This window comes from Esox lucius, chromosome 11 (assembly GCF_011004845.1).
Source record: "Esox lucius isolate fEsoLuc1 chromosome 11, fEsoLuc1.pri, whole genome shotgun sequence".
Taxonomy (NCBI): domain Eukaryota; kingdom Metazoa; phylum Chordata; class Actinopteri; order Esociformes; family Esocidae; genus Esox; species Esox lucius.
This window is the reverse complement of record NC_047579.1, coordinates 7986313-8010651: the sequence shown is the minus strand read 5'-3', so window position 1 is coordinate 8010651 and position 24339 is coordinate 7986313. Positions and strand designations below refer to the sequence as shown.

General features: G+C 41.8%; 1 protein-coding gene across 2 annotated transcripts in view; it reads right to left on the bottom strand.

The window, feature by feature from the left end:
- The window catches only part of LOC109615482 (zinc finger protein 501-like), a 1152720-nt gene that overhangs the window by 145732 nt on the left and 982649 nt on the right, over positions 1-24339 (bottom strand). The gene's annotated exons all lie outside the window — the stretch shown is intronic.

Genomic DNA, 24339 nt, shown 5'->3' with positions numbered 1-24339 from the left:
TTCAAAAAGGTGAGCAAGCCTATTCGTGCAACTGCCTGTAACTCAGGATCCTTATGCTATTTTGACCCAGGTACCTGGGGGGCAACAGTCAGTGTTTTTCAGTTGTTGATTTGGCCAGTGCATTTTTTAGTATTCCTGTGTACAAGGATTCTCAATATTGGTTTGCATTAGAATTTTCTGGACCCGCCTACCTCAGGGTAACTATGAATCTCCTGCCATGTCCCCACGGACCCACCTACCTCAGGGTTACCACGAATCTCCTGCCGTGTCCCCACGGACCCGCCTACCTCAGGGTTACTACGAATCTCCTGCTGTGTCCCCACGGACCCGCCTACCTCAGGGTTACTATGAATCTCCTGCCGTGTCCCCACGGACCCGCCTACCTCAGGGTTACTATGAATCTCCTGCCGTGTCCCCACGGACCCGCCTACCTCAGGGTTACTATGAATCTCCTGCTATGTCCCCACGGACCCGCCTACCTCAGGGTTACTGTGAATCTCCTGCTGTGTTCTCATCAGCACTCAAAGATCATTTGGAAGGTGTCCGATTTGAACTTGTTGATGATCTCCTTGTAATGTTCCACTGATGAAGGCTCATGTGAGAAAGACCCATAACAGACCACTTGACTACCCTAAAGGGAGACCCGCTAAGATATACCCATAACAGACCACCTGACCACCCTAAAGTTAGAAGTTAAAATATGTCCATAACAGTTGCACATACTAAAACAGTTTGTACCCCTGTGCCACACCATCCATAACAAGGTAAAGTAAGAAGAGCGCTGTTAAAGCCAGAAAATACAGCCCTTAGGATAATGGTTGAGTATGCAAAGCACAAGAACATGACTAATTGCAGATTTGCCAACCCATACCAACATCTTCACCTTCCCCAATGTTAACCCCTTTTCCATTTTCTGTAGTAGACTGGCAGGCGCACGGTTGGGCAGAGGTTGCTGAGGAAATGGCTACATCAGATAAGGACAGTTATACCCCATTGGCATCTCCTGTCCAGCTGAGTAACGACACATTTGATTTGGTCTATATGGTGATAGCGGAGTTTAACAACCACCGTCTTCCTATGGGAATTAAAATATTGTTTAGGCTGACCTACAATGAGCAGATAGGAGCACAAGGTTATACTGTAAGGATGCAAATGACCCTGGTGCAGACACACTGTCACACTAAGGAGGATAAAGCCAGATCAGGCATAACCTGTAATCCCTTACCTTCAGGTTTTTATGTGTATTGATGCAGTGATTAACTATATCCAATGGGAAACATATGTCCACATTGATTCAATGACAATTCATTTGCATAACTGTTCCGTTCCTGCCATACCTGAGAAGTTACGCTTGTGTGATTGTACCCAAGAAGGGTCGCCAATTTCTGTCTATGGGTTACATAATGTCATAGTCTGTTTAGCAGATAATACAGGAACCAATGACATAACTCCGACCAATTTCACTGCTCTAGGTGCCCTACCTGAACAAGTTTATCTTATCTGTGATGAGAGGGCATATAGCTGCATTCCAAAGGATAGGGGCAGAGTATGCTATATGGCATATGTAGTACCCTTAATTAGACATGCAACTCAGATAGAAATGGCAGCACTGTACCAGGCCCCAAGTGTGCATAAGCGAACACTTACAAAAACACAACGTATATTCAATGTGCTGGTTCAAGGATATGGCACCTACACCTCACAGGAAGAAATAATGGCACCTATACCTCACAGGAAGAGATAATGACACATACACCTCACAGGAAGAGATAATTGCACATACACCTCACAGGAAGAGATAATTGCACATACACCTCACAGGAAGAGATAATTGCACATACACCTCACAGGAAGAGATAATGGCACATACACCTCACAGGAAGAGATAATAGCACATACACCTCACAGGAAGAGATAATGGCACATACACCTCACAGGAAGAGATAATAGCACATACACCTCACAGGAAGAGATAATGGCACATACACCTCACAGGAAGAGATAATGGCACATACACCTCACAGGAAGAGATAATGGCACATTCACCTCACAGGAAGAGATAATGGCACATACACCTCACAGGAAGAGATAATGGCACATACACCTCACAGGAGGAAATAATTGCTTTGTCATCAGTTTTGGAACTGCACATGAATTTAACCACTGACACAATCGCAGTAATAGGCAAAGAGCTTGCGTTACAAAACAGAATGCCGTTAGACATTATCTTGGCTTCCCAAGGAGGAGTCTGCAAGGTGGTTGGGTCAGAGTGCTGTACCTTTATTTCTGATGCACCAGACAAGGTAATTAACTAGGTGCATGAAACCAATAAAGGAATTGCAGAGCTTGAAAAAGTCCATGGATGGGATCCAGGGTTATCCTCTATGGTTGGTCCCGGGGTATGGCAATATTCAAAATGTTAATTGCTGTATTTGCTATTATTTCTATTCTACTTGTTTGTTGTATGTTATCATGCTTAATAAAAGTGTGTACTTCTAATGTTATGGCACAGGTACTGGTCCAGACACATGCCGACGATGACCCAGAACCAGACCTGTTTCCTTTCCCTAATAATTGGAGTGATGATATCTGTGACGACCATGATATTTAGGATATTGATTGTGGTGGCCTATCGCTTAGTGATTAATGTTTAGCTGTTTGTGAGTACATTGTTTCAGTGTTGACCTCAAGGGTTACTTAAAACCTGTTAACACTTATTCGTTCCGGAAGTACCGCTGCCGGGACGCCTTTGCTTTTTGTGACAAAGTGTTGCGAACTGCTGTAAATATAATTTTTTGTTACAGGCATATTATATATGTGCAAAAAGCTTAGAATCTCGTTAATCCAATTTAAAGTAGCTATTATGGCAACTAACTCCTAAGCAAGTGTTTGAATATAGTCAACATCCACACAACACTTTTTCTAAGGCATCGGGTTAGCTAGTTTTGGGTCTGAGAGTACATTTTGTACTTACAATGAGCCGTCTTCTTCTGATTTATTATCTTGATGGTCCTAGAGATATAGCATAGTTGTAGAACAAAATCCAACTCGATCAACTCGGAGCAAAACTATTCATGATATTCAAAACTATGTTTTTACTATGTTTTAACCCAGCAATAACTGGTATTCCTGAAAAGAAGAGAGTCTCTAGCATGTAACCAGACATACTTCATCCTTCTACCATGCCTTTATGCTGCGCCCCACGTCAGCAAAGACAGGGAGTCTGGCACCGATTACCCACAACCTCCTCGTTTGGATGGCCAGCTTCTTCCTCCAATGACGACCAATGGATTTGAAACTCGCTAGGTTGAGAGCACATGAGCCACACTTTACGGCAATTGTTGAACGATAACCGCCAGACCCACACACAGGACACACCAACGTGCGCACCACCCCCACAAATCTTCAACCAAACTGACTATTGCGCAAGACGCATAGCTGTCACCGCTCACGAAACTGTACTCGGCATTTAAAGTTTAAAAGGCTACCCCTAAGTGGAAAAGCAACATAGGAGACCAATTTGGACTAGATTTTTGGAAGAAATCATGGACTGTGAGTCAACCAACTTGGTGGGTAAAATAAGATAGATTATAAGACATACAATATATTAGCATTAGCATATTAGGATAGGCTATGTCATGTGGTTTCTGAGCGTCTTACTCAGTGTTGCCAACTTAGCGACTTTGTCGCTAGATTTAACGACTTTTCAGACCCCCTTAGCGACTTAAAAAAAAAAAGCGACTAGCGACAAATCTAGCAACTTTATGTGGTGTTATTGGAAACTTGTTCTTACTCTTCTCAACGAGCAACGGGTGCTGCTCCCCCATCTGAAAGCACTCACAGGCGGCCCAGTCCTCGCACAGCAGTTCGTCCGAGCTGCAGTCAGAGCAAGAGATGTTAACTCCTCCGCGTCCAGACTGAAAATGAATCGCGCATGCACTCTTTTGCGTAACTTTTGCCGGTCCCAAGCCCGGATAAAGGAGGAGGGTTGGTTTAAAAAAATAATAATAATCTACAGAAGAAATTTAATTTGTAGTTCTAAACATATTTAGGTGTTTTTACTCACTTTTTGTCTCTACTACAACGTTATTCCTCTCCTACAGGCAGCGTCCATCACGTGCAGTTGGTGCAGTTCTCTTAATCCATGACCATGATGATATCTCCCCTTGTGTGTCGCTCTAAATGTTTATTTTTTGTTTCTAGCCATTTGATTTTGACTTAAATAGCGCCCCCTTTTTTGATTTGTTCTTTGTTTATTTGCTCAGGTAATTATTTCTTGTACATGGACAGCATTTGTAAATCTGCATGTATATTATTTACCCCAATGAGAGTTTTGTATGTTAAAAAAGAAAAAAAAATCCATTCATGATGCTGATGGGAAATTATGCAAATTAGGTGATGACGTCATTTAACGACTTCTAGCGACTTTTAGGACAGCCAATAGCGACTTTCCTTACTGAGGAGTTGGCAACACTGGTCTTACTGCCAACTGGGTCACATGTCATTATAGTAGATTTCAGTTCATAATGTCCTTACATGTAACCAATTGTCTGTGATTTGGCTATGACATTTTGTGGCTTTCTTATGGCCTATTCATCCCCTTATTTCTCCCTGAATCCCCAACAGTGATTCAGGAGGTTCCTCTGGCTCTTGACCCCCCACCCTACTGTCTCCCCCTTCCCTTCTACTCTTTTCCTTTCTACTCCTGCCAACTGTTTGCTTACCACTGAGAAAAGACAGTACAGAAAGACACGGCTGTGAGACTTGCAATCATTAGAATAATCTAAATCTAAATAGTGTAAATGTAAATGGTGTATCAATAGTATTGTTTCCACTTTGTGTGTTGACTGTGGTGTTTGCACATATGATGTTAGATCAGTGTTGGCTGCTAGCTTGGCTCTTATTGTAAAAAGTGTATCTATGTGCAAGGAGGCATTGGATCCGCCTCCTTTGAGCTCCACTAAGGATGTATGCCACTGGGATAGTGACAGACACCTGATAACCATGGTTGTTTGGACTGTAGGCGGGGTAGGTACGGCGTAGTAGTTGCTGGTGATGGAGGAGTATGGGCAGTTGGCAGCTGGTGCTGCTGTCCTCCAGCATACCGTTCAACATGACTTTACAAACTGCTGTGTCTCATTTTGGTGGATAACAAGTCTTCTAGCAACTTCGTTATACTATTCGTAGCGTGAAGATATAGCTACATTTTGGTGGGAGTAGTTGACAGTAATATGCTTCAACTAAATCAACAGCCTTTGACAGGTCAAGTGATGAAGACTGTAGCATATCGGATAGAAATGTTGCTTCTCCAAACACTTTATTGAGTGTAACAAGGCACACAATTAATTGTAAGTCTATCTGTGCAAGCAGACCTTGTGGCTCAACAGATCTGTCACTATTGTGTTCTTGGACTATGTCTTGGAGGACTTGCTTTATGGCAGGCAATCTATCAATAATAGAATGTAGAGCCATATATCAACATGCCCAGCAAGTGTCACTTAGTCTCTGAAGCTCTCTAGGTGCAACTGTGTACATCTCTCTTTGTATGCTAAGCCATTTTTGAAGCACATATGACCCAGATGTGAAGACATATAGTCTTTATAGTAAGGAGAACAATCCTACCTCAGGGACAGCTTTGACTGTATCCACTAAAACTAAGTTTAGATAGTGTGCACTGCAGTGGATGTAAAAGGCATGCTTTGCTTGTTCTTTTATGCAAGCCTTGACGCCTGAATGCATGCCCCTCATAGCTGAAGCACCATCATATGCTTGGCCTACTAGGTTGTTTTTGTATTCAAGACCATGACTTTCTAATATGTGTATGATTTTGTCAATAAGCCCTGTTGAATCTAGTCGATCAACCAATTCAAAGTGGAGAAAGCTCTCATGAACAGCTTCACTGAAATAGTACCTGAGTACTAGAGATATCTGCTCCTTCTTTTTTACATCTTCTTTTTTCATCTGCCATTAGGCTGACTGTCTTTCACTTATTCAAATTTCTTTTGTGGAAAACATGTGTGCCAAGAAACTCGGAACCTCATTCTGAATTCCTTTGCTTGTATTTTTTGCATTATGAAATGAAGTCAACTTTTTTTTCCATAGTTGTGTCATGCTTAGCTGTTGTTTCTAGGACTGCCTTGAGATTCTCTTTATTATCTAAATCTGCAGACTCATCGTGTCCTCTATGTGCAATGTTTTGTGTGGCTGTAAATAGTACTATTTCTCCAATTGTTTTAATATAGTCCCAATTTTCTTTAACCTGTTTGTTGTGTTCCTTGTTTAGGGCATTTATCATTGTTGCATTACATTTTACAGCTTTCTGATAGTCTCTCCATGTAACCATTGCTTGTTTGTGCCGCTCAGACCTTGCATGAATTGCAAATCCCCCCTTTTTGCAAGTTGCCTTCTTCCAGTTGTTAAAACCCAATTGTGAATCAAATACAGTCTCTGAGACTTTGGGAGGGCTAAAATGCTTGCAGGCGTAACAAAACAGTCTGATTTAAATAAGAATTAATTTCAATCCCAGACCGACTCACATCTATACACCTTATAAACTGACTAATTGCACTGATTTACAAGTAACCACAGATTTATTCAACATCACCAACCTGATGGTCCACTGCTTGTGGACACACGTGGCTCCTCTGTTGGTGTCTCACTCTCAGCCTCTAAGTTCCCCTCAGCCTCTCCATCTGTCTCACTTTCCTGCTCTACTGTGCCTTCACTCTGTCTCTCCATCTGTCTCACTTTCCTGCTCTACTATGCCTTCACTATGCTTTCTCTGCAGGCTCTCTGCTCTCTCTTGCTCTCTCCACACCTGAACCATCTGGCTCTGTCTTACTGTCTGCCTGGTCTTTTCTTTGGAAGAAGGACATTATGTCCCCCTTTCTCTTCATTTTGTTGAGAACTATAGAACAAAAGCAATAGGGACCAAGCTTATTAATTCATTTACTGAAAATAACTGACTTGCTAGATAACTACCCTTTATGTCTAACCGTTTAACATTACAATGTGTTTACTGAGTGTGGTTTTAGTAAAAACCCTCAGCACCATGAGTTGTTGTGGATGGTTTCCCTGCCGTGAGTGGCATTGTGTTAACCTGCAGAACTCTGGTGTTGTTGTCATGGCCACTCAGTCGTTATCCTGTCAATGGGTTTGGTACCTCAGCTCTCTTGGTAGGGATGAGGCTGTGCTCATGCTGTGTTGGGGATTTGCCGGGCTGTTTCTGGAATCTCTGATTGTGTGATTCGATCTCGTCTCCTTATTGTAGCTTGTGTGCACTGCATGTTTACTGCACTATGGAGCGTGCAGTGGTCAGAGGATACGACGTTGGAGTGATGGGAGTTTCATTCTAGAATTGGGGTATGTACTCTGTCAAGTTACTCCGTCAGGTGGTTGTCATGCTAGCAGGGTGGAGCTTCCAAGTTTACGTTAATGGTATGCAGGTCCTGTACTGGGGTTGCAACATGCAGACTGAACAAAAATCTACTATTATCAGGGTGGCTGCATTGATGTTATTGCCGTATTTTGGTTTATCCTTGCTCTGCATGTCGTTCTCTTTTCTGCCATTCCCGTTTGTCATTACCCTGTTACTAGGTGATGCATTTGGCTTTTGATTCCATGTATCTCCCTGCAATGATAGCAACTGCTGGTTGCCGGGATCCACTGTTCTACTTCGGTGCCGGCGATACGATGACACATTATTTGTTGTCCTCCCAGATCTTTCTGCTCACCCGAAGACGAGAGTTGTCTCCAAGATCATACTCCACGTTCAACTCACGTTGGCGCTGGCTGATGCCCAATTCCTGCATTGCTTTGACCCGCCTGGTCTTCCCTGTCCTCCTTCCCCTGCCGCTGTGGTCCATCTGGATTTCTGCTAAAGACTCTGGACCTGCCTGTCTGCAAGTTTCTGTCCATGCTAATTGTTACTGCGGCCAAAGGCCATGTGCTCTCTACTATTCACCGGCACAGCTAGAGGTCTAGCAACACCTTGGAGACTGGGTCCTTTCTAGATTTCTTCCTAGATGTTGAACTTACTAGGGAGTTTTTCCTAGCCGTTGTGCATCATATTTGTTGTTGTTTCAGGCTGGATGTCAAAGCCGTGCAACTGCGGACCTGTGGATTAATAGCTTTGTAACCTCTGATGCTGAGAACGTAATGTTGGAAGGGCTGTTTGTATTGTGTCGTGTCCCTTATGGTGTGTATCATTCTATGACTACAGCTGGGTGACGGTGGTGTACTGATTGTCGCAGGTCGTGTGTTACTCGTGGCGACGGGTCGTATGCAAGCACGTGGGCTTGACGGGCATTGGGGTACCGACTTCGGTCAGGGTCATCAGGTAGGGCTGATGCATCTTGCTCTGGCTGGCACCTGGTGGCATCAGGTGGGAGTGATGTTTCTGAGTGCATTTGTATTGGTACTGCGCCGCTAAGCAACTTTATTCCCACCTAACAGGATGGCTGGTCCGTCTTGCTCCTGTGAGTCACCCTGTGGTGTTTTATGTGAGAATATATACTCAGTGGAATGCGTGTCTGAGTGTCGAGGGGCAGCTGTTATTGACAGTGTGTCAGAGGGTGCTCCACTGTATGACGTAGATTCTGGCAGTGGTTTTGCAGTGTTGGGGGATCGGTATTGCGTACCTTGTTCATTGCCATGGGAATTGCATAAACATTTTCTGTTATTGTGGTAGTATCGCATAAATGATCATGTGATGGCAATGAGTTACCCTAAAGGTGCAGAACCTAATGCCAAGATGTGCATTTACAGAAAAAAAAAATTGTTTAGCTCATACATGGGGTTTTCTGTCTGAAAATAGTGTAGCCAGTTCAGCCAGGAAACCAGAGTGATAATTGGTCAGCAGTGCATCAGCTGATGCAGGATCGCTCTTATCATATATCAGATTGCAGCCTGTCTATATAACCATCAGGGTACTCACTGAGTCAGTTGTTGAGCTTGTATTAGCATGTGGGTGCCCGCCCACCATCCACCCCTGCCTTCACCTGTTAGATTCTCTGTTCCTTGTGGGGGCGATCAGTACTGCGTACCTTGCTTATTTCCATGGGAATTGCATGAAAAATATAAACGGTATGTTATTATGGTAGTATGGTATACATGAGTATAATATATCATGTAATGGCACTGAGTAATCCTGAAGGAGCAGAACCTATTGCCAAGACTTGCATCTACAGGGATGTACATGAGTTCTCCAATGAAGGTATGTGGTGTTTTCTGTCTGAACTTGGACTTACTTATCGTTCCAGTTGTTTTAGTTAACTCCAGTGATAGCTGATTCTGTCCATGTGAGCATTCTGAGTGCTTGCAATGATGCTCTGCGGTTGTAAACTGTCAACACTCAGCAAAGCAGTAGGATATTTTTGAAGATATCGCAACTTTAATTATTTAGGGAACAGGTCAGCTGGCTTTTAGTAGTTGTATTGGGATTGAGTGTACACTTGTGTTGATTGTAATGTTTTGTCAGTCACTATCCGAAACAAGATAAAGAAAATACATTTGGCTATTCAATTACAAATTACAATTATGGATTTCAATAACTTTATCTCAGCCGCTAGTAAACACAGTCATGCGTGGTAACTGAACAATTAAATGGAAAAGGCAAAGCACACTGGGAAAATTGGATTGGAGGCACGGTTTAGTGGAGGTGTTACTTTCTACATGCTCTCCTTTTATAAAACCTGCTCTCATTTTATTGAACATGCTCTTGTTTTTCTAACATTAGATGGAAAGTTAATTACAATAGACAGCACAATTTTACCCTTTGGTCTTTGTGTTGTGTCACTGTTCTTCCTTGCCCTTCTGTGTCCAAAATAGCTATAGAACGAGAGCACGTTTTGTAAAAAGACAATCTAATTGAATGACACCTCCAGGAGTCCGTAACTTTCACTTGGGTGTTTGTTGACCACCATGAGCAGAAACATTGGAGCAAATAATTTATACTATGTTAGGACTCAGAATAGTGGCTCATAATTAACTATCAGCAGAAGTGACGATTCTGAACTGACACTCACATCATAATATATATATATATTATTTTGAGAAATTGCTTTATGTGCAATGAAAATGTATTTGTTAGGTGAGTGTGAGGCAAGAAAACATCAAAATCCATCCAGCAACTGAGCAATTGACATTGTACTAGAGGTCCACTCATTCTTTTGAAGTAAAATCCAAAATACTGTCCTTCATTCAATGGGAAGACTCAGAACAAAATGGGAATATCCGTACCAACGATGCAACAATATGACAATGTCAAAGATGTTATGGATAATGTCCTCACATGCTTGACTATATAACCCATTGTAACGAGGACGCGCATGGAGGACGCGCGCCACCCCTCCCGACATGGTGTTCGGCGCGCGTCATCGCCGGCCTTCTAGCCACGCCGCTCCTCCTCCCACGGCACTGTCCTGTCTTGTTATTGCACACACCTGGTGTCCATTCCCTCATTAGATCGCATATATAAGTTCCTGTGTTTCTGGCTGTCTTTGTGTGGTATTGTTCTATGTGCGGTGTACGTTTGTATCTGAGCTGTCTGCACGCTTGTTTTGCGCCTGTGCGCCTGAGAGTTACGCGTGCTTTTGTTAATATATATATTGCTATCTGAACTACCTCCCTGCGTTGGCTCCTTGTTTCACGCACCTACACCGGTTACACCCATATAACTACAAATGTATATGGTTACTTGTAATAATTGTAATTTGTGTATAAAGTAGGCCTGTGTGCCAATAGTATAGGCAGTATAACATTTTGATGTTTGTGGACATTAATATATAAGGGGACACTGATATGCTAAGTTTTTTGTGACGACATCTTTACACAGATCTTCAACAGATCTTTGGAGCTGTGTGAAGTTCCCTCTTGCTTCAAACGCCCCACAATTATCCCTGTCCCAAAAAACCCTCCATTACTGGATTCAATGACTAAAGAACTGTCGTCCTGTGGTCATGAAATGCTTTGAAAGATCAGTTTTGGCCCAACTGAGGACATCACAGGCCCTTTGCTAGACCCCCTTCAGTTTACCTACCAGGCTAACATGTCTGTGGATGATGCTGTCAACATGGGATTGCTCTACATCCTGTAACACCTTGACTCTCCAGCGACATACGCAAGAATCCTGTTCGTGGACTTCAGCTCAGCGTTCAACACCATCATCCCAGACATCCTCCATACCAAACTCATCCAGCTGACTGTGCCAGCCTCCACCTGTCAGTGGATCACAAACTTCCTGACCAACAGAAGGCAGCAGGTGAGGCTGGCGAACACCACATCCAGCACCCGAACAACCAGTACCTGGGATCCACTGTCTCCCAGGATCTAAAGTGGGAGCCCAACACAGACGCCATCATTAAAAAGGCTCAGCAGAGGATGTACTTCCTGCGCCAGCTTAAGAAGCTTAACCTGTCCATGGAGATATTGATCCACTTTTACACAGCCATAATCCAGTCTGTTCTCTGTATGTCCATCACAGTTTGGTTTGGATCTGCCACAAAACTGGAAAGGAACAGAATACAATGAACAGTCAGAACTGCAGAAAAGATCATTGGTGCCAAACTGCCCTCCATCCAGGATTTATACAAAACCAGAGTCAGTAAAAGGGCAGGAAACATCACTGCAGATCCATCACACCCTGGATACAACCTGTTCCAGCACCTCCCCCACTGGTAGGCGCTACAGAGCACTGAACACCAAAACGAACTGACCCAGGAACAGTATCTACCCACAGGCCATCACTCTGATGACCAGTCAACTTCAGACACTTAGTGCCAGACACAATCCCTGTATAACAACCCAGTAACTCTGACCCTTACATCCACCTGTCTACTACTTATTTATTTTTTCATCCTGTAATTCAGTGCTGTTCATACTATATATACACTGTATATATCATATCCACCTACCTCATGTACATTACCTGCACAAAAATTACTTATTTATTCATTCCAGCATTGTTTGCTCTCTGTTCCAATACACTACAAAAATCACATCCACTATCATTATGTAAATAATACCTGTACAAAAATATTTATTTCCTTTATACCCTGCTGATTGCATTATTGATTGCATTATTATTATCAGTCTTACTATGTTGTTGTATTGGTTTATTATGTGTATTTATGTGTACTGTATATTGCAGTCAGTGACACTTGTTTAAGTTTTTTATGAGTAAGCACATCATGAGCCTGTATAATCCAGAGTCAAATTCCTCATGTGTACACATACCTGGCAAATAAAGCTGATTCTGATTATATGTAAATTTTTGTATGCAAGTTGTATTAGCCCAGTTTCTGCTCACAAATTATGCGTTTCACAAGGTTACATTCAACAACTTGAAAATGTTCCCACACAGAGAACTTATTATTTGTGCTCCCTCCTGTTGAAGTCTAACACTTCCCCGAGTTGGTTTGATGGAAAGGAGAATAAAACACCAGGAGTCAGGTCGTTTATTACAGAAGCTTCTGGAGACAGAGTGTCGCCGCACAATGTCCGAAGATCAGAAAGTCACAGGTATTATGTATACCTCAAACACGCCTAAAAAGTGGGGGGTTGAGGTAGCCAAGCATGTGTGCCATTGGTCCAGTTTATGTTATTTACCTTATATGTGTAAATGCAGCCCAAACGCCATCTCTGCCCTTTGTGGTTTCTGTCTTGAATTCCCCCCAGATAGCAATGAGTCGGCGGTCCTCCAGAGACAGTAGAAGCGTCAGAATGTCTAAATCGCAAACAGGTTTGCCGGCTCACCGCCGGTGGCAGCCACTTTCTAAAAGGCGGACCTACCGCGGCAAACGCTATTTTCGAGCGATCTGCCGCTTTTATACATATTTAATATTTATAGCATGCAGTTTATCGAGAATAATGATTGATTAAACCAGACAAATTTCCATTTGGTGTTTTAATTATACATTTCAAAGTACAGTAACTGTCATTCAAACAAGATGTGTCAGATCACGGAAATAAATAACAGGCAGAAAAAAATATACATATAAATACACACTACAGAACATTCAGGTTTCCAATTAAATTTTGGTAAAAAACAGCCATACAAGCAAATTATAACACAAACACAATAATTGTTAATAATATAAAGAGGTCAGCTCTGGGATGAAAATAATTACCAGTAAACATAAGTAATGAGGATATTTGGTACCAAAGAATGTGCAGGATACCAAATAAATCAAGGTATAACATCACATTTTCAAGCCATTTCTAAAAATAGGAAAAGTGGTAATAATTTAGAGTAAAGCTCTAGAGTAGAATAGACCGTTATAATGGCATTGCTGACCTGGAGCACAAGACTTAAGATCTGTGTCTCTTGTATCTGTGATGAACAAAACTTGACATATATATTTATATAAAAATACAGAGGTAAAAACAGTAGTAGAACAGACCATTATAACTGCAATGCTGACCTGTGGCACAAGGATTTACAAGCTATATTTAACAATAGAATAACAGTTAAGCACTGTGACGGAATTGAAAAATGCTGAATATTTGGTACCAGGTAATGTGCAATATCAAGTATAAGATGTACGAAATAGTATTTCCAAGCTATTATTAATAGAATAACAGTTAAGCACACTGATGAAATGAAAGTAGAATTTTGGTACTAGTTAATGTGCAATATCAAGTAACAGGTATGAAATCGGATTTACAAACTATAATAGAATCGTTAAGACGGAATGAAATAAGCCAATACTAAAAATAAAAACAGGGTGGATTTGGTGAGTGTAGTCTGGCACTTCTGGCTTCTTGATGTTACTGACTGCAGGATAAAGAAAGTGTTCCAGTTCAGTGATGCTGGGGTGTCAGTAGTCAGCCTAGGTTTAAGGGGTCGGCTGTGGGTCCTTCTAAGCTGTGCAGCTTTTTCTGCCTTCACGGTCAGATGCTCCTTTCAGGTAACGCACCTACAGGGGTTCCCAGAATAAAATAATAAAGTAGTCAGTCCTGGTCCCTCAAATACTAAACTATGACATTTATATCTAGGTCTACTACATGTACAGGTATTAAACTAACAACCACAGGTGTTGTTTGCAAGTTGTACCTGATTGCCCAGTGAGAGCAAACGTCTTCAACATTGTCCCTACTTGCTTCACCTGCTCTTGAAGTGAGCCGCTGTCATCCAAAGCTACAAAATCAAAGGCATATGGTAATTCTGAACCTACATTACACACAAAAAATTTAAGAAAGAGTGCACGTTCTCACCTGCTTGTGCATTGCATTCCCTCAGGGTTTGGTTCTCCTCCCTCAGAGCTTGGTTTTCATTCTGGAGTCACTGGAAATCTACATAAAATAAATAAACAACTACTAAAAGCAATATTTTCAATACTGTTAAAACACTGGACAATAAGACATAGGTCTAGAATATACCTTCATAGCTGAAAACTTTGTGCTGTACACGAGAAGCCAGGGGCGTCCAAGGGCCAATAACAAAGCGATGACTTTCTCCTATTGATAATCATTGACGTAAAAATATGTTTGAAGTAATTGCATACATTTAATGAATTGGACTTAAATGTAAAACTTAGTTTAGCGCAACGTATTACATACCTCCAGCGTTTTCACCCATATGCTGCCAGGGTAATTTTGCTGCTGGTGGTGTAAAGCTTAGTACTTGACGAGCTGGGGGAACAAACATAACAGCTTTAATTTCACTGCAGAGATTGCATATTCAGTAATGAATATCCAGAAAGTCAAGTGCCTTAATGAAAAACAGATTATGGATAAAAGGATTCCTAATCTTAAATAGAAGCAATAGTTTCCAAGACAAAAAACGTCACAAATAACATCATTTACTTGTACTCAAACTCTTGGCTCTGTGAAGTTTAGTCTGGATTACTGGGGAGAAACCTGGTTCTGAGAAAGAGGGAACAGAAATTTGAAAATCTAACAAAGTGTATAGTTTAGTTACAGGATCACAAATTAAGCATCACAGCAATACATTTCACATACCAGCTCTGAAGTCTACAGATGGCTCAACATTTTCCTGGTTTTCTGGAATTGATGCAACTTCTGTAGCATGTAGTGATTCAAGTGAATGTCCAGTTTGTCCCTCTCAACTCTTTTCAATATTATTTTCCTTTTGGCCCAGTAACTAAACATTGTGACTAACAGTGCATTTACCTTTAAAACCAAAACGATTGACCAACTGTAGGTCTCTTGGGTGAAGATAACCAGTTATGCTCTGGCCAAGGTATCTGCAAGAAAACATGAACAAAACCGGATTGTTAACGTTAGGAATATACAGTAGCTATGCTGTGGGGGGGAAACATTATCAGCCAAATGTGGAACAGTGAAATTGTTAAAAATAAAATGTATTCACTGAGTGTTGTGATTCAAGTTAACACAGAATTTTCCTCAAACATAAAAAGTACAGCAGTTCAGAGAATTAGAAACCATAATCGCCTTAAATCCAGTACAGTAGCAACACAGCACAAAACTTGCTAGCCACAGTGTGTAACAAAGGCAAAACAGCATGTGCTAACTAACACTTACTAGCCACTCTAGCTACTGGACTAGCAGCATACTTGTTCAGGCAAACAGAATAATTTAAAAACCATATATACATCGTTATTTTTGTAAGAAAACACTAAAAGGTAAACTTAGTCTTTCTAGATGTAAAGCTTTTGCTACCTATTATAGCTCATAAAAATTCTACAGGTACTAACAACATTGCGTAAACAAGGCAAGAACAATTGCGTAGCTAGTTACGCAAGAACAAAGATGACTACACATTTTCAATATATAAACTAAAAACAATTTAAACATAATATTGCGTTACACAAAAAGGAAACATGTACTTACTTAAACGATGGTAGTCGATTACTTTGCTAGTTAGCAAAATGCAGGCTGTAACTCGCGATTGAGCGACGAACTGACGCGAATGTGTGTCCAAACCAACATGGCGGGTCGATTTTGAGAGTAGCCTTGTATTTAAAAGCGTCTTGCCGCCGGACGACCGCGGTCCTTTAGACCCAGGCAACCGCCAGAGAAAATGAAGCAGTCAAAAATCTCGCAAGAAATGGGAGTGACGTAATCGGCGGCAAACGTTTCATCCCTGCCAGCAAGATGCACCTATAGGACAGCTTTGGGCCGGCGGCAAAAAGCAGCCGTGCGGATATTTTTTGCTATTTGGGCCCCTGCCCAGACTGTGAGTGTGTGTGTGTGTGTGTGTGTGTGTGTGTGTGTGTGTGTGTGTGTGTGTGTGTGTGTGTGTGTGTGTGTGTGTGTGTGTGTGTGTGTGTGTGTGTGTGTGTGTGTGTGTGTGTGTGTGTGTGTGTGTGTGTGTGTGTGTGTGTGTGTGTGTGTGTGTGTGTGTGTGTGTGTGTGTGTGTGTGTGTTTTGTTAATTCTGTCCCCCTCTGTTTCCTGTTAATCTGACACACAGGCTCCGTCTGCTCTTCTTCCTTAGAAACAGCCTAAATAAGATTTCCTGTTTTCTACTTGCAACTTTCAGTTTCAGCTTATGCTACAGACATTCAACATTTTGCTTCAATTCGCCTTATTCACCCACATCACTTCCTTTAAACCAAAACAAGGCTGTGGGGTACGGAAGTAACGTTGGCTCGCCCATCTGTAGACTTCTGTCATAACGTTACCTACAATGCCGCCGCATTGTTGTGTTCCCAAATGTACGTCTTCAAAGAGAAAGAAATCCTATACAGGTCAAACCTTCCATCGTTTCCCCAAAGATCCTGTACTTGGCCGTGAATGGATTCATAAAATAAGAAGAGATCCCGGTCGCCATTTCAAGGTAAGATATTAACATTAGTTTACGATGCTAACGTTAGCCATATTTACGTTAACTGTCATGGAGATAGCTAGCTAAACCTTCTGGCTAAATAGACATTACTTGATTAGCCACGAACCGGTCCTTTTTAAGTTATAACAAGCGAAGGGCTGATTCGGGGGTAACGTTAAGTAGCTAGAAGCCTACAGCACAATAAACTCTATTGTACAGTAGCTAGCCTTGCTGGAATATAACCGTTCGTGGCCAGTTTGTCAAAAGTCCCATCCATCCCACCTGAAATAGCTTGATGTTCTGTTTGTTCTCTGAACTGGGTGACACAACGCTGTCTATCTTAGATTGCTATGAAAGTGTGTTATTCTTTCCTTCATAACCTTCGTCCCTTTCTTTGTTTTGGGGTGCCATTGTCATTATATTTTGCTGCTGTGCATGACCGATCATGAACAAGAGAGGGACAGCAGCTAATATCTGATACATTGCAAAAAGTAGCTGGAAACGTTAGTCATTATTAGAGTAATAGTTTATTCATCATGTTCTGAAATAAAGACCAACTTTGCAGTAATAGAGCTGACATTTCTATTTTACAAGGAATGTCCACCATGTATGGCTGATTGTATTATTTCACTCATTTAGCAAAGTGAGTCTGAACCAGAAGTAGAGAGATGAGAGATGAGAGGGTCAGTAGGGGGGATGCTGAGGTGATTGATAAAAGGATACTACAGAATAGACCTCTGGACCTGTTTAGTTTGAAATGTGTTATGTTGCACTGTGTTACAGTTTGTCTATTTTGAAGATGTCTGGTCTAAAATATGTTGTTCTCCATATGACAAAGTTATGCACATGACTTAATTCTACATTTAAAAAGATTCACACAAAACCATAGTTCATAGGTCTTCAACCCTCTCCTGGTAACCCCCCCAGCCATCTCACAGTTTAGTTTTAGCCCTGAACTAGCTCACCTGATTCAACAGGTAAGGGCTTGTTAATTAGGTAATAGGTTGATTCTGGTGTGCTAGCTCTGGGATACATCTTATAGATGGAATGTCTGGGGGATCCCCAGGAGATGGTTGAAGACCTATGTCATAGTTGATATCAAGCTAATAGTATATGTTTGTATAATTCAGAAAAATCTGAATCTGAAGTAGGCTAAATATAGAAATATTAGACTGTAAAAATAGAAGAGTTTTGATAATGTTACATGTTTTGAATATCAGGTAGGGCAGAGAATGTTTGGATTATTGTTTGCGGTGGAGCTTTAAAAAGTATGTGCTTGTTAATTTTTGTGTTGATATTATTGTGCACATTTCACTTCATTATTCATCTTGAATGTTTATGGACATAATTCATTTGATGCATTGGAGATAGAATGAATGTAAAGTTTCATGTGTTTACTATTAGTCCCCCCAAAAAATGTGCATATGCAAACACAGGAAGTTGAACACCTGTCTCTGACTCTGTCCCCCCTAATTTGTGACTATTTCGCTCTTGGTTACAGGCGCTGTATTTCTTTCAAAGCCACCATACAGCTGCGTTCTGCCTTTGGCTTCTCTAGCCAATGACTATCGACTTTTCTCCAACCAATGACTATCACTAGCTATAATGAGCATGTGATCATCGTTGCTAGTGTGTGCACCTGTGCACGTACTTCAATCTTCTCTGCACACTTGGGATCATGTCAGTGAAATCAGTTATCATCTTTTATTTATTGCTGATATGACTGGTCAAAAGACCAATGAAAAACACCTGAATAGGTTTTTCTATGTAAATGCAGTGACCCAATTCTAAATTAGCGGTAAGGCTCAATTAGTTTTTTCCGCAATTTAAACCTGCTGCTAATTCAGTATTCTTGGGAAATATACCGTGCTTCCATAATATGAATACGAAAACAGAGGTCATATTATGGTGATGATCTGACACGTCTATAATCACAGTCTCGAATTGGACTTGTGTTGTTCCGGTCTCGGTCTCGCCTCCCTTTGGTCTCGGTCTTGACTCTGACTCGATTTGCTTTGGTCTTGACTTGGTCTCGCTTTAGGTGGTTTTGAACACAGCTCTGACACACACACACAATATTATCATTGCAGTTTTAAAACACTTTTATTCTGTCAAATATGGGACATTGTAATTCATTTATAGAAGACCAATGATAAACAATAACAACCAGATGAATGATTTCTAAATGAGAAGGTTTTAGAGACCAGTGTGGTGATTCATTCTATTGATTAATGACAAGTTTACAGGTTACATCATCAGTTGTGTTTAATCAGGAATATTTACAATCACATGATATATTTACTCACTACTAAAGAGGTCCACCTGAAAACACCATGTATTAGTTTAACCATTTATTGGAACATTAACAATAACTGTTCAGGTCTTGGCGTAACTGTTCTGGTCCTCTGGGGTAACTCACTGTCATCACATGATCATGTATACGATACTACTAATAACAATATCCACACCATCATATCATTAATAGTAATCCCCAAAGACAATGAGTAAGGTACTCTGTACAGATCCCCCATTAAAATAACACAGAACCAAACAGGCGGAGTAAGGGGTGGAGTCAGGGGTGGTGGGCAGGTTCACACACTCATGTTAGTAAGACCATCAACACATCAGACTGAGGGTGTAACCTGATGATTAAATAGTCAGTATGAAATCAGATATTGTGATTGGACAGATCCCCAACATCAGCTGATATGTCGTTGACCAATGGGTTGTGTGATGAGGTGTTCACACACCCCATTGGTCAACGACGGGTTTCGCTACTTTATTCTCAGTGTTTTACTACAGTGTCTTACTGAACATGACCATGATTAGAGTGAAACATCATGTTGTGTTTGACAAAGGGACCATCTGACACAGAGACACTGAGGAGTCAGAATAAACCCTAAACCCTGGATAGAGGGGCTCAGTGAATGTGGTTTTGAATGTGTACAGGTGGGTCAGTGTGTCAGAGGAGACCCTGTAGAAGGACAGAGTGCCGGCTGGCCAGTCCAGATACACTCCTACTCTGTGGGAGCCTGAGGAGGTGACAGGTAGGACATTTTTATTATTATTGTGTCTGACATAGTAACTGTCACCTCCAGGACTGGTCATTGTGTCCAAGCAGACAGTCAACACCCCCTCTGCTCCTGTTGATTCCTTTATAAATCACTCCTATCCTAACCTTTCTCCGATTCCACTCTACCTCTCAGTAACAGCGTCCAGACAGACCCTCTCTACACAACACCTGTGGCCACTTCTCAAATCTCTCTGGGTGATCAGGATACGGCTGCTCCTCTCTCCTCCATGTCACCTTTCTGTTCTCCTCAGACAGAGAGAGGTTTCTGTTTACTGTGTTTGGGTCCAGTGTGAGATCACAGACATGGATGAGGCAAAGACACAATATTACATATCATCATCATCAATCACATTATACACACACAAGCAGGTTTTAATTCTTTATTGTCATATACTGGATATTTAGACACACAAAACACACAGAAACCTACACACACCAGCTGTAAACATGTATTGTATAATAAATCACTTACATTTCTTCAGTCCTGATTTCAACCACCACTCTCCACTATGATCCATACTGTGGAAAAAGCAGAGGAGCAGACTGTCATTCATTGACACACAACCTGTCTAACACACACACACCTTTAGATACCTGCAACACAAACACCTAAACACTCATTACATATAACACCCCTCCCCAATAACACGCATACACAAACACACACACGACTAGGGTTAGACGATTAATGTAGAAATTGCAAAGCAGACATGGGCATTATTTTAATCCCAAACCTCTGTGATTTCTAAAATGTTTTGAATGAGACACGTCACCAGACTGGACAGGTGTCATCCGTCAGTCATAATGTTTTAATGTGGAGGTCCATTGACATTGTAATATACCAGAGTGAACAGGTGTCATCCATCAGTCATCATGTTTTAATGTGGAGGTCCATTGACATTGTAATATACCAGAGCGAACAGGTGTCATCCATCAGTCATCATGTTTTGATGTGGAGGTCCATTGACATTGTAATATACCAGAGTGAACAGGTGTCGTCCATCAGTCATCATGTTTTAATGTGGAGGTCCATTGACATGGTAATATACCAGAGTGGACAGGTTTCGTCCATCACACACCATACGCAACCCCTCCTCCCATCACACACCATACACAACCCCTCCTCTAATAACACACCATACACAACCCCTCCTCTAATAACACACCATACACAACCCCTCCTCTAATAACACACCATACACAACCCCTCCTCCCATCACACACCATACACAACCCCTCCTCCAATAACACACCATACACAACCCCTCCTCCAATAACACACCATACACAACCCCTCCTCTATAACACACCATACACAACCCCTCCTCTAATAACACACCATACACAACCCCTCCTCTAATAACACACCATACACAACCCCTCCTCCAATAACACACCATACACAACCCCTCCTCTAATAACACACCATACACAACCCCTCCTCTAATAACACACCATACACAACCCCTCCTCTAATAACACACCATACACAACCCCTCCTCCAATAACACACCATACACAACCCCTCCTCTAATAACACACCATACACAACCCCTCCTCCAATAACACACCATACACAACCCCTCCTCTATAACACACCATACACAACCCCTCCTCTAATAACACACCATACACAACCCCTCCTCCCATCACACACCATACACAACCCCTCCTCCAATAACACACCATACACAACCCCTCCTCTATAACACACCATACACACCCCCTCCTCTAATAACACACCATACACAACCCCTCCTCTAATAACACACCATACACAACCCCTCCTCTAATAACACACCATACACAACCCCTCCTCCAATAACACACCATACACAACCCCTCCTCCAATAACACACCATACACAACCCCTCCTCTAATAACACACCATACACAACCCCTCCTCCCATCACACACCATACACAACCCCTCCTCTAATAACACACCATACACAACCCCTCCTCTAATAACACACCATACACAACCCCTCCTCCAATAACACACCATACACAACCCCTCCTCTAATAACACACCATACACAACCCCTCCTCTAATAACACACCATACACAACCCCTCCTCCCATCACACACCATACACAACCCCTCCTCTAATAACACACCATACACAACCCCTCCTCTAATAACACACCATACACAACCCCTCCTCCAATAACACACCATACACAACCCCTCCTCTAATAACACACCATACACAACCCCTCCTCTAATAACACACCATACACAACCCCTCCTCCAATAACACACCATACACAACCCCTCCTCTATAACACACCATACACAACCCCTCCTCTAATAACACACCATACACAACCCCTCCTCCTATAACACACCATACACAACCCCTCCTCTAATAACACACCATACACAACCCCTCCTCTAATAACACACCATACACAACCCCTCCTCCAATAACACACCATACACAACCCCTCCTCTAATAACACACCATACACAACCCCTCCTCCAATAACACACCATACACAACCCCTCCTCCAATAACACACCATACACAACCCCTCCTCTAATAACACACCATACACAACCCCTCCTCCAATAACACACCATACACAACCCCTCCTCTAATAACACACCATACACAACCCCTCCTCTAATAACACACCATACACAACCCCTCCTCCCATCACACACCATACACAACCCCTCCTCTAATAACACACCATACACAACCCCTCCTCTAATAACACACCATACACAACCCCTCCTCCAATAACACACCATACACAACCCCTCCTCTAATAACACACCATACACAACCCCTCCTCTAATAACACACCATACACAACCCCTCCTCCAATAACACACCATACACAACCCCTCCTCTATAACACACCATACACAACCCCTCCTCTAATAACACACCATACACAACCCCTCCTCCTATAACACACCATACACAACCCCTCCTCTAATAACACACCATACACAACCCCTCCTCTAATAACACACCATACACAACCCCTCCTCCAATAACACACCATACACAACCCCTCCTCTAATAACACACCATACACAACCCCTCCTCCAATAACACACCATACACAACCCCTCCTCCAATAACACACCATACACAACCCCTCCTCTAATAACACACCATACACAACCCCTCCTCCAATAACACACCATACACAACCCCTCCTCTAATAACACACCATACACAACCCCTCCTCCAATAACACACCATACACAACCTCTCCTCTATAACACACCATACACAACCCCTCCTCTAATAACACACCATACACAACCCCTCCTCTAATAACACACCATACACAACCCCTCCTCCAATAACACACCATTTTTATTTTTAAAATGGTGCGTCCTGTTCTGGACATTCGGATATATCCAACAGAATATTAGAGTCAATTAACTCTGTCTGGCATATTTTTGGGTCCAAGGTTGGATCCGACTCGGATTGGTTAGTGATTTTTACAAACTGTCAGATCTTGTAGTACTTTTGAAAGTACTAACATTAATAGAAATAAAATAAATGTCTTTATTGTGGGCAGTATCAATTCGCTAACACCCCATGTATGGGCTGAAATATGTGCCTTGTTAGCATTGTTTCAGCTATTATTTTAGCAACGCTGCAAGGATCGCTGGAGCTAGTCTACAAACAGCAGTGCGTACAATAACGACACTTTTATTTATTTTTTACTGTCAGTGAATAGCTCCGAGTGAAAGTCAATGATTTCTGACCAACTTATGCTGTGATCTGCACAAAGTTCAGCAAGATGAAACTTAACGTTATAGTGAATATGGGCACGATCCAACCAGTTACAAATTCGTTTTTACTGTTACCATGGTATAGTATACTATCTTCTGTTGGTTTTAGGGAATCCAAATTGAGGATATTGATTGGGAGAGCTCAGGGCTCTCTCATAACTCTGCCAACACAGGTGTTACCGTGCCAGAAATGGAATGTCCATAGAAGACCGAGGACATTGAAACTCTACGCCTTGCCTTTGATCCACTTTCTCATTCAAACAGTTTTGGAAGAGACATTTATTTGACCACACTCGCACATGCATTGTACATACTTCATCATCATTGACAGTCATGCCTGTGCCAATCAGAGGACTAAAGGCTTTTAATAATTCATTATTGCTTAAGTCCAGTCTAGGACCCCATGTATCCAGGCACCTTGTAGTCCACCTTCCATTCACCGCAAAGTAATTGAAACCAAATAAATGCCACAAAATGCATTTTGCTTCCAAAGATTTTGTATATATATTTTTTTTAATCGGACATCGGTCAAGCTGACACCACCACAGGGAAGTGGGAAAGAACGCAGTGAAGTACATCTCTGACAAACATTGTAATGGTGCGATGCACAAATGGAAATTGTTTGAAGTGTAACATTTAATGTGGCAAACAATTTATACTTTCTAAAATATAAAATCAATTAGCCATGCAAACTGGGTCATTTAATACACCCATGAACAGTGAATTGGGTTAACAGATACAAACTGGATTTT